The sequence below is a fragment of the Nomascus leucogenys genome, chromosome 14, assembly GCF_006542625.1.
Source record: "Nomascus leucogenys isolate Asia chromosome 14, Asia_NLE_v1, whole genome shotgun sequence".
Lineage (NCBI taxonomy): Eukaryota > Metazoa > Chordata > Mammalia > Primates > Hylobatidae > Nomascus > Nomascus leucogenys.
In genome coordinates, this window is record NC_044394.1 from 56,665,161 (window position 1) to 56,681,628 (window position 16,468).

Here is a 16,468-nt window from a genome sequence, read left to right on the forward strand (position 1 = left end):
AAGGAAATGATATCACTACAGTGTAATTATTCCCAGAATTCAATGCCCATATTTGTAAATTGTTCCAGATACTCTGCCAACAACCTGAGAATGTTATGTTTTTTCCCTAAAACTTCCATCCATTACTGAGTGTCTACGGTCATAGTTAACTCAATTGCGATGTGACCTCTGGCCAAGCCCATTCATAGGTTTTATTTTAGGTGATTTTTAATTTTAATTTTTGATTTTGATGGTTTCCTTTTTGTTTTTTTAATCCAGCAGTGTTTGGTAAACTGCAACATCTCCATATCCCTGTGTCTTTGCACCTACTGGTCTCTGCTTGGAATAATATCTCAAGGTTTTATTCACCTGGAAAAAATTTCTACTCACCCTTAAAGAATCAGCTTAAATAGGCCGGGCATGGTGGCTCATGCCTGTAATCCCAGCACTTTGGGAGACCAAGGCGGGCGGATCACCTGAGGTCAGTAGTTTGAGACTAGCCTGGCCAACATGGTGAAACCTCGTCTTTACTAAAAATACAAAAAATACCTGAGCATGGTGGTGGATGCCTGTAATCCCAGCTACTTGGGAGACTGAGGCAGAAGAATTGCTTGAACCTGGGAGGCAGAGTTTGCAGTGAGCTGAGATCATGCCATTGCACTCCATCTTGGGCGACAGAGTGAGACTTCACCTCAAAAAAAAAAAAAAAGCTTAAATAATACCTTCTCTGAGAAGCCTTTATATCTTCCTATTCTTTCAGTAAGAGTTGAAAATTCCTCAACTCTTGAAACATTTGTGCCTCTATTACTATATATCAGGCACTGAACTGAGTGCCTAGGATAGAAAGATGAAACTGTAGACCCTGCCCCCATGGAGCTCATGGTCTAGTATGGAAAACAGCCATATGAACAAATACCCACACTATAGGTCTTCAGAGCTCAAACCCTATCCTAAATAACTGCTAAATTAATATTCTGTGAGGTTTTAAATGTACTAGGGCCAGAGACAATATCGCTGTTTGGATGACTTTCCATCCAAGTTAACATTCGGCCCTCATCATCAAAGGTGATATGTGTGTACCTCTTCCTTGCAACCCACCAGGGCCTAACACATCATATCCCCACTTTTGAAATTAGGAAACAGCCTCAGAAGTCCAAGAGCTTGACCAAAGTAACTCAGCTGTTAGGTAGCAGAACCAGGTTGGTATGATTCTTCTTCAATATCCTGCCAGTTACAAGGGCAAGTGGCCTCAAGATCAACAAAAGACAAGTAGAGGTTGACATGCATCAATGGAGAGAGGCTCAAAAGGAAGAGTTTATACACAAGAATAGAACAGAAATGTTCTGGAAGTATGTCTGGGGATGTGAAGTAGGAGGGGGCACACCAGATTTCACCTTGGTCAAGTGAATCTATAATTCCAACCTGGGCCTCGCCCCTGAGCTCCAGACTTAGCTATCTGTCTTTCTCTAATATAAAATCCACAGGGCAGGACTTAATCTCTAGCTTGTTCACCACAAATTAATGCAGAGTCTGCTTTACAGTAAGTACTTAATAAATAAATAAACTATCAGAGAAGCTAAAGAAACATTCCACACTCTTGGGGGAAGGAATTACCTTGAAACAGACCGTAGCAGTCACTTACAAATACAGTTGACCCTCATTATTTGTGGATCCCACATTTGCAAATTTGCTTACTTGCTAAAATGTCTCTGTAATCCCCAAGTTACTACTTGTGGAGCTTTCAAGGTGATTCATGGATATACACATAGTAGTGAAAACTCTGTCACTCCTTGCAACACGTCCCAAGCTAAGGTCAAATAAGGTGACCCTCGGTCTTCTTGTTTCAGCTCTCATACAAAGATGACCCGAGGGCAGAGACAGTAGAGAGCAGTGCAGTGTGGTGCAAGAAGCTGTGGCTCTGGGGCCAATTGGACGGGGTCTGAATCTTAACTCTGGCACCTGTTAGTGGAGTGGCCTCAGGCAAATCACTTGACACTTCTGTACTTCCCTTATTCTTTTGGAGAGAAAAAATTCAATCTACCAGGGTGAGTTGTTTTTAGGAATTAAGATTATAACCTATGTGACATATGTATATATGTACATATTTACCCTGGAAACAAGGGCTCAGTATTTGATTAATTCAGTGTTCCAGGAAACTTTATAGAATATTACTACTGCAAATAATAAGAATTGACTGTAATTATTTATAAAGAAGGAACAGAGATGTAGACAAAACAATTATTTGGATGAGCTAGAGCTTTTGAAGAAACAGAATTTCACCAGACACATAAGGTGTGGAAAAGGCTTGCAAGGAGAGAGAACGGCGCCTACAGAGAGAGGTCCAGATGGTGGAAGAAAACAGGTAGGTTCAGGAAATGGCACTTAGGAAGTCTAGAGCCGTAGAAGATGAGGCCAGAACACGGTGCCACAGCGCTTCTCTGCACCCAGTATACACCCTGTACTGCAGAACCTCACTCTCTGCATTGAATTCTTGGTTTCTAGTTCTCTCTTCCATTAAACTGTAAGTCCCTCAAGGTCAAGGTCTCTAAGAAGAAACCATAGCTACAGTCCTCTAAATTTGCAAAGAAGTTATTATTAAACACAGATACACCCAAAAAGACTGTACAAAAATAACGTCGGATTTCAACTGCAGTCATAGCAATTCACAACTGGTATAGATTTGCAACTTGTCCAGGATTTTTCTCTGATGACTGCTGTAACTCTGTCTTAAACCCTTTTTATTGTTTTAGACACCCAGGCATTTGTTAGAATGTCTGGGAAAAACATTCTGAAACAGCAAGAAAGATCTTCGTCTTTTTAGTGTAAATGATTGATTGGTTGATTGACTGAGTTGGGGTCTCATTATGTAGCCCAGGCTGGTCTGAAACTCCTAGGTTCAAGCAATCCTCCTGCCTCGGCCTCCCAAGTGGCTGGAATTACAGGTGCACGCCACTGTGCTGGGCTCTAGTGTGATGTATTAACAAGGCTTAAACATACCGTCCATTAGACAAGGCTGCCACCTCAGAATAAAGATTTCTTTTAATTCACTCTAATAGACTTATTTCTCTATATGCAAGATAGAATTTTACCATAGTAAAACACAAGGAAGCATATTGATATACATATGTGTTACAAAGGGGACGAGGAAAGCAATATAATTTTCTCCACAAAAGCTTGCAAAACCCTGGCCAAAACCAATAAACAGGATGCTAAACTCACAGCTTACATTTCTCCACTGAGACCTAGGAAAAACAATTCCAGTTTTTGTACATTCACAAAACTAAGCACTGTGAGAATTTACAAGATTTGGTGAACTTGTATATTCTCCCCACCCCCACACACAAGTAGCCAAAAGAGCCTATCAGTCTTACCCCAACACTTCAATCTCCTCCAACCTCCAAAACAAAACCCTCACTGTCCAATATCTGAATTTATATTTCAAACGTCTAAAATCTTAATCAAAACTAAGAGCAGTGCATTAGCTTTTCCCCCATAAAATTCTTGGTATAATTTTACTTAGGCACAACACAGTTTGTACTATTATCTAAAAACATATGGATAGAACCAACATTACTAGAAACCAAGTGAATATACTATGAAGGTGAAAAGGGAACAGGGAGTGTTGTTTTTAAACAGAGTCAATGCTGTTACTCTCCACTCATAGGTTGGGTTTGATCAAATCACATCGTGCTGTACAGCTAAGTATGTCCTATATTTTCTAAAAAAGTAGGGTAATAAATTATTTACTGAGGACCTGTTGGGTACACAGAAACATTCTAGAAGATGTAAAAGACTTGATTCTTGCCCGCAAGAAACTTTCAAGGTTGTAGACAGCCTGATAGAAGGTAGTCAAAAGCAAATACTTCAAGCACTATCCATCACAACTACCTTAGGTATTCACTTTACCCTTCTACAAGTCTCTGAATGTTGCCAGGCCTCCTTTACTATCTCCAATGGACTTTATGGTTCAACATTCTTTATACCACAGGCTTTCATGGACTTCACGTTATTATGGAATCAACATCTCTCTATCTGCCTCCTTCACCAATTAAAATTCCACTTTACATCCCACCACGACTTTGGCTTTGAAGCCGCCGTCTGATATTGACACTTCGTAGATGTAATATGACTATACTTATATGCCTCTATCTACTGATGCGGATCCTACTCTTTTAGTATAAGTAACGCCATTGACTTCCAATCAACTACTTTTGATGATATCTGAAATATCAGATAATATCCGATAATACTCCCAACACAAATAATGAGTGATGTTCTCTCAAATATATGTATAATCAAGTGTGAAATGGAGGAGAAGATGGGGAGGACCTTAGACTCAGAGACTGTATTCAGGCCTTTGTAGTGGCATTTATTTGACATAATTATGCATTTAAAAAATAAGTTAAATTGTCATCAGATCAGTCTGAAATTTATAGAGGCTTTTGTTGGTGAGAAACATATTTTATATATAATCATTTACCCGTGGGAATGCTTTTGATTAATGTTATCTCTTAAAGACTTCAGTTCACAATATTTCCACTGTTAATAGTATATATCTTTTTGGAGCTGATCTGGAGAAGTTGAGGACCACATGCTAATTGCTATTTGATGTTATTCTGTTAGGACAGTTGATTGGCTTTGGGTTGTGGGGAGTTGGAATTTGAAGGCAGGTCTGAGTCTAGAGATCTTGCCACTGACTTTTGGCAAGTCTGTTGATTGTGCCTTTGGAAGTGACTTTAAATGCCTTATGGAAGGCCAGGCGCGATGGCTCATGGCCGTAATCCCAGCACTTTGGGAGGCCGAGGTGGCTGGATCATTTGAGGTCATGAGTTCGAGACCAGCCTACATGGTAAAACTTTGTCTGTACTAAAAATACAAAAAATTAGCCAGGCGTGGTGGCACATACCTGTAGTCCCAGCTACTCAGGAGGCTGAGGCAGGAGAATCACCTGAACCTGGGAGGGAGAGGTTGCAGTGAGCCGAGATTGTGCCACTGCATTCCAGCCTGGGGGACAGAACAAGACTCTATCTCAAAAAAATAAATAAAATTAGATAAATAAATAAATAAATGGAGTATATGTTATGACTGTTGCGTACATTTCCAACAGAATAATAGTAACATCACAGAACATCCTTGGGGCATTGTTTCTGTAAGTTTGGGGTCATTAATAGTTACTAGGTTAAAAATGTAATAAACATATGTAATAGAGGTAACAAATTAATAAATAAATTTGGGAAATGCTTGGTAAATTCAACAGGACTTCTTACAACAATGAATTTTTATATGGCCAATGAGGAGAGAAGCCATTTCTCTTACTGTCTCCTGTCTCTGAAGAGGAGGAGGAAGTAAAAGTTGAAAAACAACAAGAATGAAGTCAGTGGCAAGACCAGCTGGTGCCACTGATGACCCGGCCTGAGATTAAAAGATTAACACCCCCCCAATCTAACCACATGTGCTCCCAATCCATCACGACCCTTTCACGTGGAACCCCTTAGAGTTGCAAGCCCTTAAAAGGGCCAGGAGCTCTGTCTTCGGGGAGCTCGGCTCTTAAGATGCGAGTCTGCTGATGCTCTCAGCTGAATAAAAAACCTCTTCCTTCTTTAGTCCGGTGTCTGAGGAGTTTTGTTGGTGTTCATTTTACCCCATTTGCTTTATCATTTGCGCATTCTGTCTCCATATAGCAATACATGATTGTTTTCTGAATCATTAAGAGGAGAGATAATTGGCCCAGGCACTGAGGCTCATATCTGTGATCTGAGCACTTTGGGAGGATGAGGCAGAAGGATTACTTGAGCCCAGGAGTTCAAGACCAGCCTGGGCAACATAGTGAGATCCTGCCTCTACAAAAAAAGAAAAAAAAATTTCCAGACATTTTTAAAGAATAAATTGCTGGGCAGGTGGGGAGGGCTAGTCATGGAATGAAACTGTAAGCCGGACCAGGTGTGAGGAGGGGAGGTGATAAAAGGATTATAGGGTGGAGGAGCGAGGCTGAGGAAGAATTGGGACCTAGCTCGGCCTGGCGAGGAGGGGAGAGGTCAGATGGGTCTGTAGAAAAGGAAGATTAGAAAGACTCAGTGATGCTTGGGGTTGGGACTGAGGGGACAGGTGGGAGGGAAAGAAGGAAGATTTGGGGTGAGTTGCATTGGACACAGAGACTAGGAAGGGACTGATGTGTAAAAGAATGACTGGACATCAGGCACCTCAGACCATTTCCCCATTTTACGACAAGAATTATTTAGATCTTGTAGGATGGAAAAATTCAAAGTGCCATTTTCCGGCTATTTGGAACTACTGTCGAGTTTATATTGGGGTCAAGCAGCATTGCAGAAGAAATAAGGCATTTAGGTTTTAGGTCAGGTGTGAGTTGAAGAGGTTTTAAGTTCTTGAGAACACAGGCTAAGGGAGAAGAAGAAGGAATGGAGGGTGGAACGTTGCCCTTAGTGAAGAAGGCAAACCCAGAGAGAAGAGAGCGCAGAGATACGAGGTTGGGGTACTTGCCCCTTCCCCAGAGAAGGGGTAGAGACATGGAGAGAAGGGATTGAGGGGTACTTGCCCCTCCCCTAGAAAAGCAGGAGTTGCTGCTAATGGTGAAGGAGAAGGAGTTGAGGGGTACTTGCCCCTCCGAAAAGCGGGGGTTGCTGCTAAGGGCGAAGAAGAAGGGGTTGAGGGGTACTTGCCCCTGCCCCAGGAAAGCGGGACTTGCCGCTAAGGGTGAAGGAGAAGGGGTTGAGGGGTACTTGCCCCTGCCCCAGGAAAGCAGGACTTGCCACTAAGGGTGAAGGAGAAGGGGTTGAGGGGTACTTGCCCCTGCCCCAGGAAAGTGGGACTTGCCGCTAAGGGTGAAGGACCAAGGCAGGCGTCCCTGCGTGGTCTGACACCTCTGAAACCTGGATGAATAATCAGGGAGGTGTCCCTGCAATGATTAAACACCAAGGGAAGGCTGCTTTCCCTAGTCTGTGACCAGCGCCGGAGTTTTGGGTCCACGGATAAAACGTGTCTCCTTTGTCTCTACCAGAAAATGAAAGGAACTGAAATTAAGAGAAGGGAGAGATTGAAGAGTGGAAAGGAGGAAGTGGTTGAGGGATAGCGAGAGAGGTTGGACAAGAGAGTAAGAAGAGGCCACTTCCCGGATTTGAAATTAGTGAGATGTTTCTTGGGCTGGTTGGTCTGAGGACCTGAGGTCATAGGTGGATCTTTCTCACGGAGCAAAGAGCAGGAGGACAGGGGATTGATCTCCCAAGGGAGGTCCCCTGATCCGAGTCACAGCACCAAATTTCATGCGCGTCTGTGTGAAGAGACCACCAAACAGGCTTTGTGTGAGCGACATGGCTGTTTATTTCACCTGGGTGCAGGTGGGCTGAGTCCGAAAAGAGAGTCAGCAAAGGGTGGTGGATTATCATTAGTTCCTATAGGTTTTGGGATAGGCAGTGGAGTTAGGAGCAATGCTTGGGGGGCAGGGGGTGGATCTCTCAAAGTACATTCTCAAGGGTAGGGAGAATTACAAAGAACCTTCTTAAGGGTGGGGGAGATTACAAAGTACCTTCTTAAGGGTGGGGGAGATTACAAAGTACACTGATTAGTTAGGGTGGGGCAGGAACAAATCACAATGGTGGAATGTCATCACTTAAGGCTATTTTGACTTCTTTTGTGGATCTTCAGTTACTTCAGGCCATCTGGATGTATACGTGCAAGTCACAGGGGATGCGATTGCTTGGCTTGGGCTCAGGGGCCTGACAGACAGCATCTGTCTCCTGCCCGTCCCTGGGCAATGGAATGTCTCCGTGTAAAACCCTATTGTATATTCCATCTACCGAGATAGGGGAAAACTGCCTTAGGGCTGGAGGTGGGACATGTGGGCAGCAAAACTGCTGTTTAAGGCATTGAGACGTTTATGCGTATACATATCTAAAGCACAGCACCTAATTCTTTACCTTGTTTATGATGCAGAGATCTTTGTTCACGTGTTTACCTGCTGACCTTCTCTCCACTATTATCTTATGATCCTGCCACATCCCCCTCTCCAAGAAACACCCAATAATGATCAATAAATACTAAGGGAACTCAGAGGCTGATGTGGATCCTCCGTATGCTGAACACCGGTCCCCTGGGCCCCCTTTTTTCTTTCTCTATACTTTGTATCTCTTTCTTTTCCAAGTCTCTCATTCCACCTAATGAGAAACACCCACAAGTGTGGAGGGGCAACCCACCCCTTCAGTAAGAAATGCTACAGCTGCCATGGCAAAGGGTGGAAGAAAGATTAAAAGACTCAGGTGGATGTGCCACATAAGGCCAGAAAACCCATCAGATGACTGTTCTGCAAGAGGGCCCAGAAGACATGCCATTGATCAAAGCAATGAGGAAAGCTCTGGTGACAAATACACTTGTATCATTCAGCGGTCACTGATGGCTGCTCTAAAGGTCAGGGCTTCCAGCAGGAGATGCAATCACAGAACTCAGCTCCCTGGTAGCAATGGAAATGATAGGATTCTAGTATAATAGAGGCCAGGACACTTAATCATCAGAAACAAGATGAGGCCGGGCATGGTGGCTCATGCTTGTAATCCCAGCACTTTGGGAGGCTGAGATGGGCTGATCGCCTGAGGTCAGGAGTTCAAGACCAGCTTAACCAACATGGTGAAACCTGGTCTCTACTAAAAATACAAAAATTAGCTAGGCGTAGTGGCAGGTGACTATAATCCCAGCTACTCAGGAGGCTGAGGCAGTAGAATTGCTTGAACCTGGGAGGCCGAGGTTGCAGTGAGCCAAGATCGTGCCACTGCATTCCAGCCTGGGTGACAGAGTGAGACTCCATCTAAAAAAAAAAAAAAAAAAGTAAAGAAAAACAAGATGGGCACAAAAATCATGAGTGACAAGGTGAGAATGGTGGCAAAGGGGGCCTGATGTGCACAGAACTATGGAGATGGTTAACAAAACATGGCTTCTCTAGAGCCAAGATAAATGGACAATCAGTAAGGTGTTAATCAATACAGTCAGAAAAAATTAAAGCACCCCAATAGATTGTCATGATGCCTTGGCCAGTTTCTGAACTGGAGCCAGTTTTTATACCCAGACTGGAGGAGAAACTGGGTCCTAGGAGGAAGGAAACTGCAGCCCTCAGCAAGTGTACATAGTAACGATTCCTCCATTCCTTCTCCTTAAAGGACTATGACCATTCACTTGGGTGAGCATCCGCCAGGCAAAAGGTTACACCCCAGCATTCCAAGGACTGTTGGACACAGCATCTCAGTCGACATTGATATATCCTAGGACCCAAATTGTCATCACTACCCCTCCCCCAACTCCCCATTACAGGATGTTAATATATGGAGACCAAGAAATAAATGAAGTTGGCTGGGTGCTGTGGCTCACGCCTGTAATCCCAGAACTTTGGGAGGCTGAGGTGGGCGAATCACAAGGTCAAGAGATCGAGACCATCCTGGCCAACATGGTGAAACCCTGTCTCTACTAAAAATACAAAAATTAGCTGGGCATGGTGGTGCGTGCCTGTAGTCCCAGCTACTCGGGAGGCTGAGTCAGGAGAATCACTTGAACCTGGGAGACGGAGTTTGCAGTGAGCTGAGATTGCGCCACTGCACTCCAGCCTGGTGACAGAGTGAGACACGGTCTCAAAAAAAAAGAAAGAACAAAATGAAGTCTTGAGTCACAACCAGCTCACAGCGTGTCAGGGGTCCGTGGTCATTTCTCAACCCCCAAATATATCATTCGATGGACTTACTTGGAGTTGGCAAACCCCCACATTAGTCTCTTAACCTGTGACATATCATAGTGGGAAAGCCTATCGAGAAGACTTTAACCCTCTTCTTACTCTTTACTAGCCAAACAGGAAATTGAAAACAATATCACATCCTGCGAGGAAAGGCAGAGATAAGTGGCACCCTTAAAGGCCGAATGAATGCACAGGTGGCAATCCCCATTCTGTGTCCTTTCAGTTTTCCAGTCTAACCCCTGCCAAAACCAGACAAGGTCTAGAGAGTGACAGTGAACTGCTGAACACACACCAAGTGGCAGCCTCAATTGCAGCTCTGATGCCACTTAAGGTGTCCCTGCTAAAAGAGACTGACATGGTCCCACGCCTGTGATAGGTGCTACTGGCCTAACAAATGGATTCTTTACTCTCCTTATCAGAATCAGTTGACATCCACTTGGGATGGACAATAGTATTACAGCTTTTCTCAAGACTCTGTTAACTCTTCCTCTTCTGTCAGAAGACATCCCAAAAGCAGCTGGACCATCTGGACATCCTGCAGAGCATCCCACTCGGCCACAATATTGATGACAGGATGTGAATCAGACAAAATGAACAAGAGGTGACAAGTATATAGAAGGACTTGGTAAGACTCATGCTCCAAAGAGCCAGAGAGAAACTCTGTGAAGATCTAGGGCCTGGCAGATCAGTGAAGGTTTTAGAGGGCCTGGCCTGAAGCATGCTGGGACATTCTTTACAAAGTAAAGATCAAAATACTGTTTATTTTCTTTTTCTTTCTTTCTTTTTTTTCTTTTTTTTTTTTTTTGAGATGGAGTCTCACTCTGTGGCCCAAGCTGGAGTGTAATGGTGCGATCTCAGCTGACTGCAACCTCCACCTCCCAGGTTCGAGCAATTCTCCTGCCTCAGCCCCCTGAGTAGCTGGGACTACAGGTGCCCACGACCACGTCCAGCTAATTTTTGTATTTTTAGTAGAGACGGGCTTTCACCACATTGGCCAGGCTAGTCTTGAACTCCTGACCTCCTCAGTCTCCCAAAGTGCTGGGGTTACAGGTGTGAGCCACTGCACCTGGCCCAAAATATTATTTCTCACAACTTCCCCACGAGAAAGGAAACACAATGCCCCTTCAGTTCTGGTGATAGCACATCTCACACCTGGGAATGCTGTGTTGACCTATGTACCAAGAGCCATGGAAGGCTGCCCCAGTAAAGGGCTCTGTGACGTCACCCTGATACCAAATACAGATTTTTTAAACCTTGATTTTACAACTCTTTACATTTGTCAAAACTCATGAAACTGTACACTTAAAAATAATGTTATTCTATGTGATTTATATGTCAATAAACTTGATTTTACAAAATTAGCTGTATTAGGCTGGACAAAGGCAGTGGCTGTTTGGAGAAACAAGGATACACACCAGAGATACTAAGAAGTTGGAATTAAAGAATTTAGGCTGGACGCGGTGGCCAACACCTGTAATCCCAGCACTTTGGGAGGCTGAGGTAGGCAGATCACTTGAGGCCAGGAGTTTGAGACCAACCTGGGCAGCATGGCAAAACCCCATCTCTACTAAAAATAGAAAAAATTAGCTGGGTATGGTGACACATGCCTATAATCCCAGCAACTCCGGAGGCTGAGGCATGAGAGTCGCTTGAGCCCAGGAGATTGAGGTTGCAGTGAGCTGAGACTGCACCACTGTACTCCTGCCTGGGTGACAGAGCAAGACTCTGTTTCAAATAACAATAATAATAATAAAGAACTAAAAAGCACTGTAATCTGAGCTATAGCAAATTGCTTCTTTTCCTCATACACCCACCCATTAAATTGGAAATAGAAGTTGTCTTCATTATATGGAAAAAATAATTTTGGTCAGTCCAGCATTAATATAGTAAAAGAAGGGTTAAGATAGTTATGTGGATAATTTTGTTTTAATTATGTATGAATAAACTTTACAATAAAATGTTTTTAAGACACATCATCATTTCTTTGATGATAGCATCATCCTGTGTTAACAACTAAGTTAAGGTTTTAAACTCACCTATGAGCTGCTCACCTTTTGAAAATTAAACACGGGCTGGGTTGCAGTGGCACGTGCCTATAACCTTAGGATCCTGGGAGGCTGAGGCTGGCAGATGGCTTGAGCCCAGGAGTTTGGGACTAGCCTGGGCAACATGGTGAGACTACATCTCTACAGAAAAATTTAAAATTAGCCAGGCATGGTGGTATGTACCTGTAATCTCAGCTACTAGGGAGGGGAGGATCACCTGAGCCCAGTGAAGCAGAGTCATTTTCTGGGGTAAATACCCAGGGTTGTCATCCCACACCAAGAAGATTAAGGACATGGACACACATAAGAAATGAGTTTAGGAGGGAAGCTTTAAAAAAAAAAAAAAAAGAGAAAAGAGAACAGCTCTCTCCCTTGCCAGAGAAAGGGGCTTCCAAAAGGAAAACCATGCCCTCCAGGGACTGCAGTAGATTTTATAGGCAGGCTTGAGGAGGTGGTGTCTCATTTACATAGGACCCACAGATTGGTTCCATCAGGTGTGACATTTACATAGTGTGCCGGGAAGGCTGGTTTCCCCACCCTAATCTTATTATGCAAATAGGATCTTTGCCTGGCCAGAGCCCTTTTGTCCTCTCCTTACTGTACACATGGTTTGGCAACGAGAAGGGAAGATGAAGCCACCATTTTGAACCTGCTTGGTCCCAGGTAGCCTTTTCCTATTGGCACAACTGCCAGCATTCACCTGTGCAAGCTTCCAGCTTGCTTGTCTATGTCTGCAGCTTGATTTTACAGGCTGCTCTTTGTTAGAAAAGAAAATGATTTGGGGGGTGCTTTTTATTAAAAGGAAAACCTTCTGAGGACTCCTGTACCCTAACTATCTGCCTAAGTAATTTCTTTTCTTTTCTTTTCTTTTTTTTTTTGAGACAGAGTCTCGCTCTGTCTGCCAGGCTGGAGTGCAGTGACACGATCTGGGCTCACTGCAACCTCCATCTCCTGGGTTCAAGAGATTATCCTGCCTCAGCCTTCCAAGTAGCCGGAATTATAGATGTGCACCAGCATGCCCGGCTGATTTTTGAATTTGTAGTAGAGACGGGGTTTCATCACATTGGCCAGACTGGTCTCAAACTCCTGACCTCAAGTGATCTGCCTGCCTCCCAAAGTGCTAGGATTGCAGGCATGAGCCACCGCACCAGGCTTCTTAACTCCTATATCGTCAGGAAGTTGAGGCTGTGGTGAGCTGTGATCACGCCACTGCACTCCAGCCTGGGGGACAGAGCAAGACCCTGTCTCAAAATACAAACTTGCGGTGAAATAAATATAAAATTTGCCAATTTAACTCTTTTTTTCTTTTCTTTTTTCTTTTTTTTTGAGATGGAGTTTCACTCTTGTTGCCCAGGCTGGAGTGCAATGGTGTGATCTCAACTCACGGCAACCTCTGCCTCCCAGGTTCGAGTGATTCTCCTGCCTCAGCCTCCCGAGTAGCTGGGGTTACAGGCACCTGCCACCATGCTCAGCTAATTTTTGTATTTTTAGTAGAGACGGGGTTTCTCCATGTTGGTCAGGCTGTTCTCAAACTCCCAACCTCAGGTGATCTGCCCACTTTGGCCTCCAAAAGTGCTGGGATTACTGGTGTGAGTCGCCACATCCAGACCCTTCTTTAACCCTTTCTAAGTGCACAACTCAGTGGCATTAATGGCATTCAATGTTGTGCAACCATCACCACTATCTATTTTCTAAACTTTTTCTTTTTTCTTTTTTTTAGACGGAGTTTTGCTCTTGTTGCCCAGGCTGGAGTGCAATGGCGCGATCTCGGCTCACCGCAACCTCCACCTCCCAGGTTCAAGCAATTTCTTCCTCAGCCTCCCGAGTAGCTGGGATTACAGGCATGCACCACCACGCCCGGCTAATTTTGTATTTTTAGTAGAGACGAGGTTTCTCCATGTTGAGGCTGGTCTGGAACTCCTGAACTCAGGTGATCCACCCGCCTCGGCCTCCCAGAGTGCTGGGATTACAGGCGTGAGCCACCGCGGCTGGCCCTATTTTCTCAACTTTTTTCAACACCCCAAACAGGAACTCTGTAACCATTAAGCAGTAAGTGCCCATTTCCCCCTTTCCCCAGCCTCTGGCAATCTTTATTCTACTTTCAGTCTCTATGGATTTGCCTGTTCTAGATATTTTGTGTAATTGGGATCAGACAATAGGTGCCTATTTGTGTCTGGCTTCTTTCACTTAGCATCGTGTTTTCAAGGTTCATCCCTTGTAAACTGTGTCAGACATCTTTCCTCCTAAAGGCTGAAGAGCATTCGATTATATTCACATACTACTTCTGTTCATTCATCTGTTGATGGTCACTTGGGTTGTTTTCTTTTTTGGGTTTTTGTTTTTTGTTTGTTTGTTTTTTGAGAGGGAGTCTCGCTCTGTCACCCAGGCTGGAGTGCAATGGTGCAATGTTGACTCACTGCAACCTTCACCTCCTGGGTTCAAGCAATTCTCTTGCCTCAACCTCCTGAGTAGCTGGGACTAAGATGCATGCCACCACACCTGGGTAATTTTTGTATTTTTAGTAGAGACAGGGTCTCACCATGTTGACCAGTCCGGTCTCGAACTCCTGACCTCAGGTGATCCGCCCACCTCAGCCTCCCAAAGTGCTGGGATTACAGGCATGAGCCACCATGCCCAGCCATTTTCTTTGGGCTATTGTGACTAGTGACGCTATGAATATGGGCATATAGGTATCTGCTTAAGGTCCTGTTTTCAATTATTTTGGGTATATCTGCATTTTGGCTTCTTTTTTTGGAAATAATTATAGTTAGAGGAAATTGCACAGATAGTGCAGAGATCTTTCATGTACCTTTTATTCAGCTTGCATATTTTAAAACCAAAAGGATATATATGTGCAAAGAAGTGATGTGGTAGACCAGACAGGGACAATTCCTGGTAAAGCTGTCACTATTTTATTATGATGATAACAATTATTATTTTATTTTATTTTATTTGAGATGGAGTCTTGCTTTGTCGCCTAGGCTGGAGTGCAGCGGCACAATCTCGGCTCACTGCAACCTCCACCTCCTGGGTTCAAGCGATTCTCTTGCCTTAGCTTCCCGAGTAGCTGGGACTACAGGCACACGCCACCATGCCCGGCTAATTTTTGTATTTTTAGTAGAGACTGGGTTTCACCATGTTGGCCAGGCTGGTCTCGAACTCCTGACCTCAAGTAACCTGCCCTTCTGGGCCTCCTAAAGTGCTGGGATTACAGGCGTGAGCCAACGTGCCCAGCCAATTATTATTATTTTAGAGACAGGTTCTTGCTCTGTCACTCAGGCTGGAGAGCTCATTGCTCATTGAAGCCTCGAACTCCTGGGCTCACGTGATGCTCCTGCCTCAGCCTCCTGAGTAGCTATGACTACAGCCATGTGCCATCATGCCTGGCTGTGTTTTTTGTTTGTTTGTTTAACTTTTTGTAGAGACAAGGTCTCGTCATGTTGCCCAGGCTGATCTCGAACTCCTGGGTTTAAGCAATCCTCCCGTTTTGGCTTCCCAAAGAGCTGGGGTTACAAGCATGAGCCACTGTGCCCAGCCTTACTGTTTTAAATCTTACCCCACTAAACGTAAAGACAATTCCTCAAAAACTCCTATCTTTTTGTACCGATTGCCAAGGAGAGCAAGAGCCAAGAGGAGGCATTACTGGTGACCAACGCTGTTGGGTCATTTCAGCCTCATTGGGTATGTATCGTGTGCATGAGTCCCAGTTGAGCAATTATGATTAAAGTTGGCGCTCCTATTTTCTCAATAGATGGTCTTCGGTCCAAAACCCATTAAGGACGTTTTAGGATTTTAAAACCAAAAAATTGAAAGCTCATTTGGCATCACTGGGTACAAATAAAAAGGGATTATTCGGTATGAATAATAAAAATAGCTAAATAAACATACATTATTTATGTATCCAGAAATGCACATCTGGGCCAAGTTTTCTTCGGCAACTAGGGTGTAGAAATAATGTTCTCGGCCCAGCACGGTGGCTCACGCTGTAATCCCAGCACTTTGGGAGACCGACACAGGTGGATCACCTGAGATCAGGAGTTTGAGACCAGCCTGACCAACATGGTGAAACCCCATCTCTGCTAAAAAATACAAAGAATTAGCAGGCGTGGTGGCATGCACCTGTAATCCCAGCTACTCAGGAGGCTGAGGCTGGAGAATCACTTGAACCCGGAAGGCAGAGGTTGAGGTGAGCCGAGATTGTGCCACTGCACTCCAGCCTGGGTGACGGAGTGAGACTCCATTTCAAAAAAGAAACAATGTTCTCAATAAGGACAGCTGTATTTACTAGGAGGAAGAAAGTTGTCACAGAAGCACCTTTTCTTAATTTGTTTGTATTGCCGTATATACAGCCTTATTTAATGTGTGGCAAGTACCAACTCTATAGTAAAAATCATCTTTGTCTTTAAGAAATCTATTATCGCCGGGCACGGTGGCTCACGCTTGTAATCCCAGCACTTTGGGAGGCCGAGGCGGGTGGATCACGAGGTCAGGAGATCGAGACCACGGTGAAACCCCGTCTCTACTAAAAATACAAAAAAATTAGCCGGGCGGGGTGGCGCCGCCTGTAGTCCCAGCTACTCGGAGAGGCTGAGGCAGGAGAATGGCGTGAACCCGGGAGGCGGGGCTTGCAGTGAGCCGAGATTGCGCCACTGCACTCCAGCCTGGGTGACAGAGTGAGACTCCGTCTCAAAAAAAAAAAAAAAAAAAAAAAAAAAAA